Source organism: Thermobia domestica, chromosome 3 (genome assembly GCF_964235325.1).
Source record: "Thermobia domestica chromosome 3, izTheDome1.hap1.1, whole genome shotgun sequence".
Lineage (NCBI taxonomy): Eukaryota > Metazoa > Arthropoda > Insecta > Zygentoma > Lepismatidae > Thermobia > Thermobia domestica.
The window spans coordinates 284,271,563-284,288,881 of NC_137456.1; the positions used below are offsets into that span (position 1 = coordinate 284,271,563).

At 36.0% G+C, this 17,319-nt stretch overlaps 1 protein-coding gene across 8 annotated transcripts in view; it reads right to left on the bottom strand.

Annotated features, from left to right (window-relative positions):
* The window catches only part of LOC145681100 (uncharacterized), a 1,004,875-nt gene extending 995,385 nt beyond the window's left edge, over nt 1-9,490 (bottom strand). For 3 of the 8 annotated variants that reach the window (XM_081752503.1, XM_081752501.1, XM_081752502.1), the window contains exon 1: nt 9,163-9,489. The gene's annotated coding sequence lies outside the window, so the exon portion shown is untranslated. The other 5 variants (XM_081752504.1, XM_081752499.1, XM_081752507.1 and 2 more) reach the window with 4 other exon arrangements.
* Nucleotides 9,491-17,319: the final 7,829 nt, after the last annotated feature.

Sequence of the window (17,319 nt, forward strand, 5' to 3'; positions counted from 1 at the left end):
ATGAATAAAAGAAGAAACCCGGGACGGTGGGTATCAGTGTCAAATCCATAGTTTTAGCTAAGATAAATAGTGACACTCGAAGCGATTTTTTTATCCTTGGCTTGCGGGGAATTGGAGAAGGAGCCACTACTAAGAGGATAAACCAGAGATCAATTTCCAGTATGAATAAAAGATGAGGATAAATACCCGGGATAAGGGATATTAGTGTCAAAACCGTGTCACTCAGATGAATAGTGTCGAGATGGAGTTGGACTGTGGGTTGTGGGCCATGAGATGGGTATATCTAAGTGAAAAAGAACTTCAGGCACTTTTGGATATTAGCGCAGTATTTTTAATTGTAATGATAACAACTGACTTACTACTTGTCATCCGAGACAATCGAATTTTATACGGCTTTTTTTGTTTTCTTTACGTTGGTCTACTTTACCTTCATTTAAAACTTTCAAATTTCATCCTATTTTCTACTGAAAAGTATCTAACTCAACAAGGAAATAAATTGAAATTCATCGTAATATGGGCCATGACAAACACTTCATTTTATATCGTAGAAGTAAGATCCACCGGTATTGTAATAGAGTGGTGCTTGAGCGATTAACTGTAGAAATTCAAACTCCGAGTAGTGATAATTTCACAGCCTTGTTTTAATACAAGTGTAAACTCTTTAGTCAGTGGAGAGGAGGGAGTGGAGCATGGGTTAGAGTTGACAATATATTTTGGTTGACGGTGGGTCAGAGTAGGGTTGCCATAATACCCGATTTTCACTACTCGGGTAGGTCCTATATTCGTCCCCCGCTTAGTCATCTCTTAATCACGAGAAACCACCCGCTTTTTTGGATTGGAGAAAAATCTAAGACGCCTTTGTTTATAAAGTGTTATTATATTCAACGAACAACGCTACATCTCTGTGTCAATCTCAATCGCGATTGAGTTCAATTTGGACTCGTATTCAGGCTCAGGCTGTCAGCTATTTGCCCTGTGCATGTGCGCAGAGCCTTTTACTAATAAAGAGATTTGCTAATGCACAGTAGTTTTCTTTGTGTAGTTCATGTGCTTTTAATATAAAGTACTGGAGGTTCTATACGAATGAATATTCGTTTGTGTATGTTGTGACTTCATAATTTCATATAGAATAAATTATTTTGTGTTTCTTAGAGAGAAAACCTATAAACAATATCTGCCATATATCGCTTTTTTTTAACTTTCCTTACAGATATCTTACTGTAATACTTACTTAACAATTCGAGACTCACATTTGTTGAACTTAATAAAACATTGAAGGGAAAAATTAAATTTGCTGTACTTTAGTTTCGTTAGAAGAGTACATTGGAAGTGTCATTTAACAAAGAAGTCACTTAAAAAATGGTCTGAAAGATCCCAGGTCAGTATTTGTAATATACAAGTTCACATCACTACTTAACGGTTTAGAATCCCCCGGTTTTCTAATTTTAAAATTTGGCAACCCCAGGTCAGAGTAGGTCATGATGGGTAGTGGATCGGAGTGGGACGTTCTCATTGAATAGTGACATTCCTGGCCCCATTGAAGTTCAAATTTAACCACGGGAGGTTGAAAATTACCATAATAATGCCGGACACAGTTTTTGGTAATAATCTCTATATAATATTTAAGTCGAAGTTTAAGCAAGAAGGGACTTCTTTGTGAGCTGTTCCCGGAAATAACAGTGGCACCGTCGATATTGCTCTCTGTTATTTATTTCATTCATTTTGATAGGGGCAAAGGCGTCGCTTTTTCTCATTTATTTCACACCAGTGGCAGACAATTATTTAGCAAATAAATTATTTTTTTTTATATTAGTATGGAAGACATAAATTAAATTTTCAATGACCATATATTTTTAACTGTTTAAATAATCTTTTTATCTCCTTCAAGACAGCATGATTTAATAAAGATTAATATTTGGGGCGATTTCTCAGTCTGGGGTCCCAAATACCGATCAAAGGAAATTAGGCCTACCGTGAATTGAGAAATAGGGTCCCGGTGCAACCCCTCACATTTTGACTCCTACATTTTTTTTCAAAGACTAGATATAACTGCATAATTTAGGTAGAAAGGGAAAAAACTAAATTAAATCTTTAAGTTTTACGTCCCACGGTTATGCCGACTAGGCTAAAGGAGACGGTGATTATGAAAAATGAATGAAATGGTGAAATGAAGAAAGTGGAAGGAAGCGAGAGAATCCCGAGACACCCACGCATACGTGTTTGTCCCCACAAGACCCACTTGACGCGAGCTGGGATCGAACCAAAGACCCCATTCACTAGAGGTGAAGGTGTCTTCCCACTTGCGACTGTCCTATGAGCGACCGATTCGATCTGTTAACTGTCATATGAGTCACCGATTCGTTCATACTAAGATAATGGAAGAAGACAGGGCTCTCGCTTCTTTAACTTGCTTTATGCTAATGTGATTTAGAACCTAACAAAATGTACTATGAAAAATTTCGCTCTACCTGAATTTAATACATGAGAATGCTCTCATTACATTAACAATCTTTTATACGTTTTTCCTAATATTATATTTTTGAATTAATTTCTATGAATACATTGACTATATTGCCTTTGTCTATGATTCTAATATTATTAAAAATTTCATGTTAAAATTATACGGAGCATAAGTTTAGATTGAATATGTTTATGGCATAAGAAAGAAATCAGAAAGAGGTAGGGGCGCCCGAAGAAAATTTTCTAGGGAGGGGCATCTCCATGGTTGCTGTATCACGTCTGGTATATCTGGTATTTAATATATGTGGTTTGCTATATTACGTATACATTTTTATGAGCTAGAGGGGCGACCCCTGCCTTCCCATCGAGCGGCCATGGAAAAAAAGATGTTCACCATTTGGATATCAAAGAAATATAAAAACACGGTGTATTCCAAGAAATTATTACACAAGTTACAAATCTCTCGTAGTACTTAACAGTTCGTCTAGTTATTAGAGATTATTTCAGATTGCTACACGACAAGCTTTTATGTATAAGTCAAAACAAGGGAGGAAGGCAAATTAAGCTATTAGTTTACCTTTTACTAGCTCACAATAGGAGGGAAGGTAGTTTAAAGGGTTTGTTTACCTTTTGGATTGTTTAGAGTGAACTACATTGTAATTGGTGAGATTGGTTGAGAATAGCCAATCAGATGTAAGGGATCTCAAAAGCTGTCTTTTATCATTGACATACTTTTTTTTTTTTTCATTTTATTCATAGAGTCTTAGGAAGTCTAAAAAGTAGGTAGTTGGCGAAACTGTTACACGTTTAAGTTTTTCAAAATAAAATATATTACTGTGCTTAGTGAGTAATTAGATTTGAATCAAATTAAGTGCAGAAAACAGAGCTTTTGAAGAAAGGGGAATATTACAACTGGATTTTCAATAATTACATAGGAATATACTTTTCATGGAAATATCCCTGTTGTCTCGTCAAGTTATTTGATATGTTTCATGTCAAATCTAACTCAAAATTAAAATAAGTTTTATTTGCACTCACAATAGAGGAAAAATTAGAGCACAAAACAATAGAGGACCCTTCAGGTACAAAGGAAATCACGTGGCGCTAGTATTAGACATTTCTGCTGTTATCAATATTAATTCGATGCTTCTTGAGTCCTTCTCCTTTCAGTCCTAGTGTTTTTTTCTTTGTTTTTAACCCGCGAATTTGATGAAAACAAAATTACGGCAGTGATACATAACACGTGGACTTTTATAAACGGTAAAATTGTCAATGCAATCTCAGTGTCACTCCATGACTGTTACAAATTACTTCCTGAAGTATAAAAATATTGACGAGAGATTAATCTTACATTACTTAACTGACTGGGGTGGAAAAAAGTGTCATAATTGTTTCAGATTTTCATAATAGATGTATGTCTCCTGCTTTTTTCATGTTGGAATCTGCAGGTTTCACAGCTAGCACGCATAGCAATATTGGGGGAAAGAAAAGCAGCATGTGCGAGAAAGAGCCGATAGGTTATCCTTTCAGACATTGAACATTCTTAACAACTGCCGCGACCTCAGCATAAAATCAAATTATGAAATTATTTGATATTTTGATAATGCTCTGTGGATGGCATTTAGTATCTCCTCCAACTCATTTCATGGCTGCAGAACCGAGTACCTTGTTTTTGTAAATTGTGACAAATATAGGGGAAAATAACGTGCCCTGCAGGACTTCTAACCCTATTCGTTCACTCAGCTATGGTTTGTGAAGTAATACTGAAGATCTTATACAGTATGTGCAAGAATGGGGAGATACTAAATATCAGCCATGCTCTGTTTTATAAGTCATAAACACTTAGAGCTACCTTACAAAATCACCATAATACATAGTCTGATCTATTTAACTCAGAAAAGTAATTTCAAATTTAATTCTAATTCTTATTCTGGAGCCCCTACTCCACGACCAGTGTCGGATCTAGCCTAGGGCCGGGGAGCCTAGCCCCCTTCGTTTTTTGAGTGCCAAAAATAATTTGGCCTATTACTTATATACTTTTGAAAGTTTACAGTAAACTCATGACATGTCTATCATATTCTTTGTTCTGGCTGCCCCTCTCCCCTTTTGTCCTCTATATCGCCTGTACTGCAGGCCCCATGCCGCTGATTAGCAGAACTCTAATAGGGTTCACTCGGGCAGACGGTTCTACCAAACAGAAAACTTATACGTAAAAAATAATGTAAAACATTTATCGTGAAGGAATGCGTGTGAATATTAAGTAATTCAGGGATGCAAATAAGCAATCGTCCTCTCGCCCGGGGCGAGTGGTTCATCGGTGCGGGCAAATATTTAACATCATACCGAAGATAAGTAATCTATTTCTATTGTGGGATGTGGTCTAGTAAAATTTTGTTGCTTATTTCCATTCCTGAAATAATTAGTGTAAGTGCACAGCATACTGAAATGAATTTTGAGTAATAGTAAAAGTATTGTGTGTGTGTGCTCTTTCACTATCCTAGTTTATGCGTATACCGTCCGTCGCGGGCGAACCCCCTTTTTACTCCCATGAACTTCTCCCATTAGATACTGGGTGATATCAATAAAAATAAGTAACTACTCCTGAGAAGTCCTGCTCGAGAATCGGAGTAACTACACCTGGAGTAATCTCCTCCCTCAATTTCGTATCAATAAAACAAGCCACTACTCAGGTCTTGTCTGCTCCAGATTTATGAACGTTTACTCGCGCTTCCTCTGCACGTAGCACTGAGTCGTATCAATAAAAGAAGTGATTACTCATTTCTCCCATTCTTCGCGCACTTATTTCGTTGTTTTTAACCTATGGCGTAGTATCTTGGGTGATATCAATAAAACAAAGAAGTTACTCATTACGCCCAATTTTGAAGTAGTTACTCGCATTGGTATCAATAAAAAGAGAACTGAGCACTAGTCGTCTCGGCTGACCTCGGAGAAGCCCGCCCTTTTGAAGTAACCACACCTCTATTCTCGAGCCGAGTAACTACTCCGCGTTTGATATCAATAAAAATCAAAGACTCCTCTGTGATGCTAGTAACTTCTCCAAATTTGTGGAGCAAGCTAAATAGGTGACTCAATGCGAAATATGGCAGAGTATATGATTGTTTTACTACGTAGAAAAACTTATAAACTGCATAGAAATGTTGGAAATGGAGATTACAAAAAGCATTATAAGTTTATGAAAGAAAATGTAGTGATTAGCACAACATTTTTTGAGGAGAATCAACCGAAATTCGGGGTGGTGGACTACGTAATGATGAAAAGATGCGGGTTTTCTTCAAGGGCGCCGATCCTGTGGGGACCCGGGCCCCCCAAAGACGATGTGGGCCCCCTATTGTATTTATGAATATACAATATTTGGCATAATTAGAGTGCAATTTGTCTTAAAATCCTGATATATATACCTTCTGCATCTGAATGCCCTCCCCCCCAAATTTACAGAGAAATCGGTGCCCTTGGTTTTCTTGCGTTACGTGAGTGATCCGGGATTCCAGGTCGGAATGTCAGGGGATTCTGGTGTGGCTCAACGTACTGTCTATGACTACCTGAAAATGGATTGTTTCCGGGAGTGTGCGTAATATACAAACAGAAAAGGCAGAGTGGCAAGAACAATATACATTTCTGGGTGCTATCGGAGCACTTGATTATACACAAGTGGCATTAAAGAAACCTAGTATTTTGGAGAGTAATACGTTAATAGGAAGAACTATTTCGTGGCTAAGCGGTTAGCGTACATGCTTTTGGCACAGGAGACCGTGTTCGATTCCCGGCAGGAGCTCATGTGGTTCGGATTCCACGTTAATCAGTGGGTTCTGTCTCATATAGGCACGCTACTGAAAAGGACGTTAAACTAATAATCAACTCAACTCAACGTTGATAGAAAGGGTGTATACATGAGAATGTATTTTGTTTATGTCAAGGCGAAAGGGGACGCGTATGGTGTGGAAAACGCAATCAGATGGACGTGATTTATGACGTGGGTGGCTGGACTTTTTAAAAAAGAAAACAAAGGAGCCAAGTGTCTGATTTCGTTTTTAAAGCCAAACAACCGACAAAGACCTTGGACAACACGTGATATGCGCTTGTCGTGTTAATCTTGATATTGCTGGATTCGAATCAACATCCATCAGCTCAAATAGGTTCATTCCCATAGTTTCAGTATTACTTTCTTCTTTCCCGTTTTTTATTTTTGTTTTATTCTCGCTCGAATATTAAAGATTCTCTTTTGAATTTGTGTCTCAGTCGTAGATGTATTTGATATTACTCTCCAAAATACTAGGTTTCTTTAATGCCACTTGTGTATAATCAAGTGCTCCGATAGCACCCAGAAATGTATATTGTTCTTGCCACTCTGCCTTTGCTGTTTGTATATTACGCACACTCCCGGAAACAATCCATTTTCAGGTAGTCATAGACAGTACTTTGAGCCACACCAGAATCCCCTGACATTCCGACCTGGAATCCCGGATCACTCACGTAACGCAAGAAAACCAAGGGCACCGATTTCTCTGTAAATTTGGGGGGGGAGGGCATTCAGATGCAGAAGGTATATATATCAGGATTTTAAGACAAATTGCACTCTAATTATGCCAAATATTGTATATTCATAAATACAGCGCCCTTGAAGAAAACCCGCATCTTTTCATCATTACGTAGTCCACCACCCCGAATTTCGGTTGATTCTCCTCAAAAAATGTTGTGCTAATCACTACATTTTCTTTCATAAACTTACAATGCTTTTTGTAATCTCCATTTCCAACATTTCTATGCAGTTTATAAGTTTTTCTACGTAGTAAAACAATCATATACTCTGCCATATTTCGCACGGAGTCACCTATTTAGCTTGCTCCACAAATTTGGAGATGTTACTAGCATCACAGAGGAGTCTTTGATTTTTATTGATATCAAACGCGGAGTAGTTACTCGGCTCGAGAATAGAGGTGTGGTTATTTCAAAAGGGCGGGGCTTCTCCGAGGTCAGCCGAGACGACTAGTGCTCAGTTCTCTTTTTATTGATACCAATGCGAGTAACTACTTCAAAATTGGGCGTAATGAGTAACTTCTCCGTTTTATTGATACCACCCACTATTTGCGCTTTTTAGTGGCCACCTAGCACAAGTTGGTTCGTGTTTTACGCACTGTAGTTTTTATGCCGGACTTCCACACTGTATTTATATTCGGGCCTCAAAGTCAATCTGAAAGTAGTAATATAGCTCCTCATTTAATGCATGCTCTGCTAAAAGAAATACAAAGCTCTAACCTGGCCTGAGAGTGTAAGAAATTTGTCAAAATTGGGTAGAACCGTCTGCTCGAGTAATACCCTCTAATAAAATATGCGGTGACTTAAAGGCTGGCTAAAATATGTTACCTTGTTGACCGCAGTAACCACCATGTTTAAAGTAACACGCAAACCTGTCGCAAAGTAACGCGCAAACATATAGTAACTCTGTGGAAAATTATTTACTCAGGGTATTTTATAATACAAACAACAGAAACAGAAAGCGTCGAAGAACGAGTTAAAAACTGGGGCTTGTGTATAGCCCGCTTCCCCCAGTTCTTTGTCACCGGAACTGGAAGAGTCACTACTACTACTACTACTACTACTACTACTACTACTACTATTACTACTACCGTACTACTTCTTCTTATATCGAGAACAGAACCCAACCAACCCCTGCGGGGCTTCTAACCCGTTCCTACTACTACTAGTATTGCTACTAACTACCACTACTACTACTACTACTATTGCTACTAACTACTACTACTACTACTACTTATACTAAAAGAGCTTCCTTACCACAAGATTTACATCTTAAATCTTTATAACATGCGATTCCGATTCATTATGAACTAGTATGAATCGTTAGAATCACTATGATTCGTTAAAAATCAGTGGGGGGAGCGGGCTATACTCAATCCAAAACGGATTTTGATTTTATATTTAATTTAGCATACCTTTCAGAAGCGAGGCTATATGACACGTAGACCTACAGCTTAACGTGAGATCCGAACCACATGTGCTCCCGCCGGGAATCGAAGTCTGGTCTCCCACACCAAAGGTGCGTACGCTACTCGCTTAGACACGAATGAAACCACCAAACATACACTTCCTTATTAAATCTAGATTATTTCTCATTATGAAATATTATAGATTGTGTTCTGTGACTATCGTATTTTTTTTAAAATCTAGATGGTTCATAATAAAATTATTTTATATTCTAAATAAAACGAAAATTCTTCCTATTATGAATCTAAGGACATATATTTTCCTGAGCTTGAAACAAGCTTATTTGCAATTGATGGCTAATAATATCATACTGAACACAACTTCACTACATAATCTACTTTTTATCTATAAACTATTCATCAACAATGCTACTGATGTTTAGCCTTTAATAGATATCTATCACTGTTTATTTCTTTTACCGAAATATGCAAAGTTAATATTATACATTTTACGTATATTATATTGCAAACCACAAAATAAAATGTTATTGTTAATTGCATACAATATATTGCAAACCATATTATTACCTTCAGGTACGAACAGTTTTTATTGCTGGTAGTTACCTTTCAAACATCAATATCCTAAAGAAAACAATAAAATTCAATTATCGTTAACAATAATCTCACAAAATCATTGGCTAAGTGAAATTAGTATTTTATATAACAGGTGTTCAACACGTACCTTCTGCATTTATCACTGCGAAACTAAAAGCAATACGTCCACTTGCACTTAAAATCAAGGACAGTTAGTATATGATAAAACACATTCAACCCACTTGCTTGCCCACTGACATTACGGCCAGTATTCGTTGCGACTTGCTTCTGACTTCGAAAGCTTGCGTTGCATACATGCAGGATAAAAGATGTATTAAAATTCAAGTCTTAGCAGACAAAATGTTATACAATAATTTATATATTCAAGAAAACTTCTTAATATATTTGTCATTTTATTATCATAAAATGGTAACTTGTTTCATTTCCTTGAGCTACCAGCCTTAGTCCAAAATTTCACTGCTTCTTGTCTTATCACAAGGCACTATTTAAATCAATGCTCCGTTAGTGTCGTCCAAATTTAATTTGAACTAAAAGGAAGAAAGAAAATTGTAACTGGCAAAAACTGCAATGAGCGCCTTATTTTGAACCAGTCTTCGAAATAATTTTGGAGCGTAATGCAGCGCAAAAACTTTTTTAAAAATAATTATAGTGGCTATGCTTATTATCGCAAAGCTAAGAATTTGAGTTGCGTTGACGCATACCATTCCGGAAAGGGGTCTTATGTATCCCGAAAAAGAATTAGTAGATTCCTTTATTAATATGTCATATATACAACGAAGTACTCGCAGGGGCGGATCCAGGACCGACTTCTGGGAGGGAGGGCGGTGGGTTGTCATAGTGCTATTTTTAAGGGCTCCAAACTTTGGGATAGGTTATATTTATATATATAAAATAGGAAAGTTTCCTCTTCTTGGGGGCGCGATTGCCCCCCTGGATCCTCCCCTGAGTACTCGTACTTGCTTTCGTATAGGTATATTTGATTGATTGATTCTATTGACATTAACACAATTTATAGGACTTAATGAATGTGTCTTGCTTAGAGTTACCAGATGTACACTTTTTCAGGGTATGCACTTTTTTTTAGCCCCTTTCTTTCAGCAGAGTATCCTTTTGTACTCTTTTTCATATTTTATGTGAGTTATGAAGGGTCGTTAGTGGTGAACACAATAAATCTGCAGTGATGATTTTACGGAGTGGACCGGTGGAAAATCACCCCCGTGACATTTCTCCGATTGAACTCAACCAGTTACCAGTATTTTCGCACTACTGCTTTTTCTCTCTTGTAGATTCAAAGCACCCTGGTGAATATGTTCTGAAATCATTACTGGTTACACTGGTCATTAAGGTTAATTATAGGGTGACATGGTGGCTCAGTCATAGAGTGCTTACCTCCTGTGCATGGGGTTTCTGGTTCGATCCCCGACCAATTAAGTTTGTGGTGAACAACATCGTGTCCGTGAGAATTCTCGGGTTAGTTCCGCTTCCTCCCACATTCTCATTCCACTAATTTTTCCATCATCATTTACTTGCCTTAATCATCGTCTCCCTTAGCCTAAAGGACATAATCATGAGATTTTAATCTGAAAGATTTCATTTTATTCCATTTCAAGATTAATTATAAGAAATAACAGGTAAAATACTTAGGGCAAGCTTGCCTAAAAGTAAGTTCTTTATCTGACTTTCTGAATCCCTGCAAATAATAGTAATAATAGGCAACGGCACCGACTTTCCAAAATTTATGTGGATGCATTAATTGCAGGACGTGTTATATGGTTTCAGGGGAAAAAAATGAAATGAAATCTTTAAGTTTTACGTCCCACGGTTATGCCGGTTAGGCTAAAGGAGACGGTGATTATGAGAGATGAGTGAAATGGTGGAATGAAGAAAGTGGGAGGAAACGGAAGAACCCCGAGAAAACCCACGAGCGCGGTGTTTGTCCACCACAAAGTTCACTTGGCGGGGGCTGGGATCGAACCCAGGACCCCAAGCACCAGAGGTGAACGCTCTACCACTGAGCCACCGCGCCCCCTATGTTTTCAGGGGAGTCTCACTAGTTTTTGATTCACTTCCTTCTAGTTAAAATCTTTTATGAGCACCGTCATAAAGGGCTGTGCTGTGAAAAAGTAAAATATACAGGCGATAAAGTAAAAAGTATATATATATATATATATATATATATATATATATATATATATATATATATATATATATATATATATATATATATATATATATATATATATATATATATATATACGTTACGATAAGTTGGGCTGCCCTAGCTCAGTCACTAACGCGGTTGACATAAACGCAAGAGAAATAGGTTCAAATCCAGGTTCAAGTTTAAGGCTAAGTTACTGTAATGAATGTTCTCAACATGTGTAATCGTAACATTAAGTGTATACGTTAAACAACTTACACGATGCACAATGATTGCAAGATTCAACGATATTATCAACACGTTACTAGAAGGAAAGATCGCATTTATACAAATTAAAATGAAAAAATCTTCATAAAAGCAAATAATTTTAATAGGTATTGCAGAAATAAGTTGTAAGGATTTTGTCGTGGACACATGAACTACAAACTGACTAACTTAAGCGTGTTGCTTGATTGCCTTTACACAAACACATTTAAAACAAAGAATTATATTTTATAAGTTGAAATTTTAACTTCCATCTCAATATTTTAATTAATTTTTGATAATGGCGAGTGAGAAATATTTATTTTATTTTGTTTCTATTAAACTAAAAATCTTGTGGGTGCTGGAACCCCGGAGCACTCACGTAGTTGGCGCGCATGATAATAGGGTATAATACGTTTCAGTAAGTTAAATCATTTTTATAGCTTCATTCTCTACTTCAGGTATATTAACTGTTAAGTCTGCAATATTTTTATTGTATGTGTTTGTAAAATAATAATAACTAATGTTACTATCAGTAACATAAACAGAATTTCATCTACGGGGATTCAAACTCTCAACATAATATTTTTAGAATTTTCGTATATATGAAATAGATAATACTTTTCTAAATATCTTGTTGAAAGAGGTAATTAAACTTGGAAACCCCCTTTTGTGAAGACCACTCGTTCGTATCTGGAGACGCTCTCACGAGTCAGTGCAAAATGAGTAGACTGTTACCATCTCATCGACAATCATGAATATTCATGAGTGCCGACATTTTTGACATTGTAAGTTGTTAATGTTATATGTTGTTACATTTCATGATAAATTATAATTGTTTTCACGGGCGGTTCTTTATAGTATGAATTAAGCATGCATCGTCTTGTGCATATTAATGAAGCACCTTTTCCATTTAAATAAATGTGATATTAAATTACACAGAAAATATAATATATGCAGGTATGAATTAAGAAAGAAACGAACCATCTGACGTTTTTTAGGGAAAGAGAATTTGACGTAAATACAGAAATAGATAGTATAGTGAATGATTTCCGCTTTTAGTATTATTTAAGAAATGAAATATATAGACAACACACCTATAAGAATAGAAATTAATATATTTTCTTTAATTTATATTCATGACATCTCGCATTGTGCCGTTCTCAGTATGGGACCGAATGTTACTCTACGGAAGGGGAAACTAAGTTCAAAGAAGTTTTCGGATTTTACTAGTTGAGTTTTACGGTTATCATACTTATATATACCCTGTTAATTGTCTGATTCGTACAATGTATAAGAAGGAGCACAAGTATAATCCTGGAATAAGAAAATCGAGACGTACAACGCACTTGAAGAGAAAATTATTGTTAAGTACTAACTCTGTACCTTTTTCTTTCTTGCTCATGTGGAATTGGCATGAAATACTTGTAAAACATAGTTTGTTACTTCTATAATATAGTACCGAGGTTATATAAAAACGGAGGTGAGGAATCGAACCTGAATTCTCAACATCAAAAACCATAAAACTAAACGTACTTTTTTAATTTATAGAAGTGTATAAGGTATAATTAATAAAGTTAGGAGACGGAGGTGTTTGCCGTTTACCGGGAATGAAACTCGGCTCTCTTTTACCAAAGGCGCGTACGCTAAACCTTTTCCTTGGTGGTATTTTACTTATATGTAATTATAAACGGTATAACCTTTACTCTGTAAGAAAAAACTTATATTGAACAGGAACTCAGCAAACTCACCGGAAATCGAACCGGAGACTCTTACCTGGAAATCTTGTGCAGTAAACATTTTTGCTTATTGGACTTCGTTACTTATATGTAGCTATAAAATGTATGATATATATTTATAAATTGTATCTTAAAAAGGAAGTTATATTGGACAGGGAGCCATCACACCACTGGAAATTCAATTAGAGGTTTTCCAGGTAGAAAACCGTACGCTGAACCTTTTGCTCGCACTGTGGACTTTTTACTTATATGTAACTATAAAATTGTATAAAATTTACTGTGTAAGAACAAACTTATATTGAACAAGGAGTTAGCAGACTCACCGAAAATCGAACCTGAGACTTTCACGTGGATATCTTGTTACGTAAACTTTTTTGCTTAGTGGACTTTGTTACTTATATGTAGCTATAAATTGTATAAAATGTATGTTTATAAGGTGTATTTATAAAGTGTATGTTAAGAGGGAAGTTATACTGGATAAAGAGACATCACACTGCCGGGAGTCGAGCCCGAGGTTTTTCAAGTGGAAATTTTATCTGCTAAACCTTTTGTTGGGTGGACTTTTCGCTTATATATAAGTATAAAACTGTATAAACTTTACCGTATAAGAACAAAAAGTATAGGAAATGAAGTGTGTCAAACGCACCGGGAATCGAACTGGAGTTTCTTACATTAAAAGCGAATGTATTAAATATATAGTCGAGAATGTTAGTGCTATTTCGAAAATTGTATATTTTTGTAATTTGAAAAGTCGTAATAAGCAAGTAATTAATTGTAATTGTTTTTGTTCTTTATAGGTGGTGAAGCAAACAGAAGACGTTAGAAGCGAGGAATGAGACATGAAATCCAGCTGTATCATCAACTAAGCAAGAGATAAACTAACATTCGGTAAGTAAAATTATTATTATTATAAACTTTTATGTTCTGTTTCATAAACACTAGTGCAACAACGAGGTTATATGGGGACAGAAAGTTTAACGTTACCGGAGATTGAAGTTAGATTAACCAATTGTGAGTTCATGTAGTCAGTTAAATCAAACACACTTATTTCGTTGATGAAAAGCTACGTGGATGAGTTTATTTTGAGTTTATTGTACCGCGCTTGTTTTTAGGATAAAGGACATGAATAGATAATAACGATTTATACGGATTGAATAAAGTACGCTTTATAATTTGGCAGACTGAAAGTGTAGGAAGAAACGGTAGAACTCAGACGCAATGTTTCTTAGAAATCCCGCATGAATGATCGAAAGCATTTTTTAGAAGTGACTTATTTTAGGGACAGAACTATTTACTGTTTGAAGGGTGACGATTAAAGTGTAGTGATCAAACATTTTATAAGGAAAGAAACTTATTGTAACAGTTATTCGAGAATTATCTTTATTGAAACTCTTCATACAGAACTAGATTTTTTATTTAGCTTCATACATAATACAGTAAGTTGAAGGAAATAAATAAAAAATAATAAGTTGAAATTAAATTGATTTTTTTGATTAAAGGGCGTTTCTTTTAACATTTAAAATCCAACAATTGTTTTCAGCGACTTTGGGTTATAAAAAAGAGATACTATTAAAGATCTATGTAATAACAGGTAATGCAGTTTGGGACAATTTTGACATTATTTAAACAGTGTAGGAAGCGACACTTTTTTATCCAATACAAGAGTCAGGGACAATTAACTCTTTCGTGGGCGAATTTTTCTACAAGGGGGTGGGACGATATCTCCTCTGTACTCCCCAGCACACACTCAAAACAAACAAATAAAATCATTTCTTGAGTGTAATTCCCATTTCCGTAGAGAAAAGAAATAATGAAATGAAATCTTTAGTTTTACGTTCCACGGTTATGCCGGTTAGGTTAAAGGAGACGGTGATGATGAGAAATGCATGAAATGGTGGACTGAAAAAAGTGGGAGAAAACGGGAGAACCCGGAGAAAACGCACAAGCACGGTGCTTGTCCACCACAAAGTACACGCGGCGCAAGCTGGGATGGAACCAGGGACTCCACCACCAGAGGTGAACGCTCTACCAGTGAGCCACCGCGCACCCCGTAGTGAAAAGACTTATGTTAAATGGGAATATTGCTTCCCAGAGCAGCAAATAAAAGCATACCTAGGCTCCCTTGGCGGAAAGTATGCTTCCCACTGTCCACAAAAGGGTTAAGCGGCAGTGCAGATAACGACGGTTAATAATGCGGTTGATTTTATTAGGATTAGTCTTATTACATTTGACATTGATACAGATTAAAACATTTGTTTTAAAGAAGATACAGTGAAATCCCCAGTCCTTTCCCCCCAAACTTTTCAATAACCTCTTCATAACGGCCAGGAATTATTCTCGATTCTGCAATATATTACAGTAGACCGAGAACTCTTTTTCCCCACAAGTGTATCTATCATGAACCTATACCTGGTGAACTATCAAACAGAGCAGCTTCAAGCTGAACTTGGAATTCTTTTTTTCCTGCCCGCAGTAAACAGTTTTCTGGTGGAAATCCTAGAAAACATTTAATAAACAATAACACTCATGCAGTTAAGTCGTATGGACAAAAATTTTATGCGGAAGATCTTCCCTTCCCTAATAAATTTAGTTCTTTTTCTTCTGGGCCTTGCATATTTCCCGACAATTTCATATGACAAAACAAACGCTTGTTTTACAATATCATTTTCAACGAGCAATGTTTCCTCTCTTACTTTTTTGGAAAAACAACATTTTTCTTTTACTTATGATACTGAAACATGTCTGGGTTGGAGTTTTTCCGGTTTCCTTTTTCACTTTCTCTAAGAGGATATTCTTTGTGATTGGGGCTGGGTCAATAAACATATGCACTCCCAACATATGCCTTTTCATCCATTCCGCCAACGAAGATACCACGCTAGTACACAAACACACACACACACATGTTTCTTTAGCAACTGTACTGAGGATTCTCAGAGGACAGTTGCTAATGAGTTTTATTACCCTTGTAGAGGGAAAAGTATACCTTTTCGCTAAACAAAAGGGTTTAGACGGTAGTTGGTTCCAAATGCATCTTTTGAAAAGGTTCTGAGAATTTGAAATAAATGAAAAACGCTTTCCCTCTCTCTTTCCCCCTCCCCCATGTAGAAAAATATCCAAATATATTTGGCATATTATTTTTCATCAGTTGATGCAGCGACTTAAGAAAATTACCATACACGCATTTATCTTTTCCAGTATACGAGTATATTAACACATCCCCCAGCAATAATGTTATTTAAAACAGAAATGCATTTCTCTTTCATCCCTCCCAGTAATTCAAATATGTACTAAATACAGTATTTTCATATTTAATTTTACGTATTTACGCTCATATATGATGTACTTAATGTATATTACTGCATACAATTACCGTTGTGAGAATTTTCTGTAACCTCTCTCTAACTGACAGCTCTCAGTAACGGAAGTTCATGTCCCATTGGTGTCCATTATTCAGAGATTTCACTGTATATCACTTTGAACGTATAGTTTGGTTAAACTGTTTTATTACACACTTTTCTCAGTGTCAGGAAGAAGGTAACCAGCGTCATTGGCGACAACTATTAGCATGACTTGGAACTAATGGGAATTAGAATGGTTGAAAGGGCAAGATGACATGTGTATATAATAATACTGAGTTTGAATATGGCATTTAGAAAATTATGTAACACACATTTCAGTAATGTTTTGAGGGTTGCATATTATATTCACAGACGGCCTGATACGATTTTGTATTTTAATTACAAATGTAATAATGTTTGCTTTGAACTAAAAGAGTATTGTAGTGTTATAGATATTGTTTCTAAGTTAGAAAAACAAGAACAGATTCTTTTAAATGGAGTTATGCCTGCAAGAAGCGAAATAATTTAACACATTCCATTACAGGTAATAGCTAACTTGCCCTTTTGCAGTTGAAATAGGTGTCTGTCACTATGAACTTTAATAATAAAAACTATTCTGAATTTCTACAAATTTAGAATTTATTGTAATTGTTATAAATACCTAATGAAATAGCATTTCAATGTTTTAGTTATGAGCATACACAGAATAGATACATTGTGAATGAATACGTGACATACAGTTATAACAGATCAGAAATGTCGTAGTCACGAAGTTAGATCTTCCTAAACCTTAAAGAGAGTTT